Consider the following 1,709-nt stretch of genomic DNA (forward strand, 5'->3'; position numbering starts at 1 on the left):
CACACACACACACACGCACACACACACACACACATCGTAGAATCATACGAAATTGGAGCGTCTTTACAAAAATACTTTTGACAAAAGCGTCTCCAAGATATTTCAAGGTAATCAGCTGTCCATTATTCACCTTCGCTTTGTTACCATAATTACATTCACGCGTTCTTTAAAATACCCGCAAACAAGAGAGTGTTCAATAATATCGTTTAACACAATGTTTTTTGGCGCTACAAATGGAAGACCCAATATCCAAACAAACTTTTCCTTCCTGAACGTTTTTGCATTCCCTTTGTTTGAAGGAATGCATAATATTTTCCCTTCCCTGTCACTCTTTTTTTCACGTCCGACTCATTCTTCCAACGCGCCCAGGATCGATAGCTTTCTCCGTGTGTATGAAGTGATTGGCAGACCCCGCAGAACACCAGGGTTGGGTGTGGCACTCCATTATCTATGATTTATTCCTCTCGCGGAACGGGGCAGCTCCCAGAGTCAGAATGAGGTTTAGCCTTGAAACTCCAAAGCCAGAGGAAACCTAAGTCACGTCTGAGATCTTTCTTTATAATAATTCCCGTTGAAATTATCACATTTGGAACGCATCGCAATCACATTATATATCTACCCTGGCACTTTCTTTTACAGCGTTCTTGATTTCCGGCTGGTAAACTGCACTCGGGTTGAGTCCGTGTCAGCGGAGATGGCCGTATAGAAACAATGCCATTTGCAGATTGGCAGCTGCCTTTGACGCCGGCCTGACGACATTCTACAAGGGGAACTAACCCTGGACAATCTCGCCGGTTCTCGGCGTCTGCTCAGCGGGGCGTGAGCTAAACAAAGGTCTGCAATTGTTGCAGCAAACATGGTCGGCATCTGACAGGTCTTCGCTCATCAGCTCAGCACGAGGGACGAAAAACAAAACTTAAACTAGACTGCTAAACAAAATAATCGTCCATCTCCAGAAATAAGCCCATCAATCAAGGATACAATTGGGACATCTCCCAGCAGTGTCGTGAAAGTGACGTACAGTTCCACAAAAAGCACCCAAAACAATAAACCATTCTGACAGAGCGCACTACTGGGACAACCGTTCCAGCTATGTGGCACCAGGATCGGTAATTTGACAACGGTTGTACATTCTTGGCCTTGGCTCGTGACTTCAAAGGAGATATTCTTCACAGAAAATACAGGATCCTTCGTGGGGTAAGTAATACAGTGAAGTAAAATGTAATTTGGTGCACTAAATAACAGTGAATTCTTTCGATAATGGGGTACAAATTGCTGGTTTCTTTTCTCTTAATAAATAAACGGGAACGTTCTTCAAAGAATACAGGCAAAGTACCCCTGTTATGACTTAGTGAAAAGAAATAGTTGGAACGTAAGAAAACGTAACCTAACATGTCTGGGTAGTTTGTGTATATGTGGACTTCACTGTGTCTACCTGCTTAACTGCCTTTTTGCTTCCTGCTAATCTTTTTCTCTGTCTATATTCATATATAAAAGTCCATAAAGGGATACATTTGTGAACATACCTAAGAATGCACATGTATAATATTTATACATGTGAATATTTGAAGCGTTCAGCCGTTCGTATTTGGCAACGTCTTTTAAAAATTCTTCGAAATAAAGAATAATGATGACAAACTCGAGACCACCCAAACAAGCGCAGCACAGTCCGCCAAAGAATCTACCACAAGCTAAGTAGGCCTATCAGG

General features: G+C 42.3%; 1 long non-coding RNA gene across 1 annotated transcript in view; it reads left to right on the forward strand.

The window, feature by feature from the left end:
- The window catches only part of LOC118477394, a 4,451-nt gene extending 3,517 nt beyond the window's left edge, over positions 1 to 934 (forward strand). Inside the window, exon 2 of the long non-coding RNA XR_004858343.1 lies at positions 640 to 934. This is a non-coding gene — a long non-coding RNA (uncharacterized LOC118477394). The remainder of the gene's footprint in view (positions 1 to 639) is intronic.
- The last annotated feature ends 775 nt before the right edge of the window (positions 935 to 1,709 follow it).

This window comes from Aplysia californica, unplaced genomic scaffold (assembly GCF_000002075.1).
Source record: "Aplysia californica isolate F4 #8 unplaced genomic scaffold, AplCal3.0 scaffold00081, whole genome shotgun sequence".
Classification (NCBI taxonomy): domain Eukaryota; kingdom Metazoa; phylum Mollusca; class Gastropoda; order Aplysiida; family Aplysiidae; genus Aplysia; species Aplysia californica.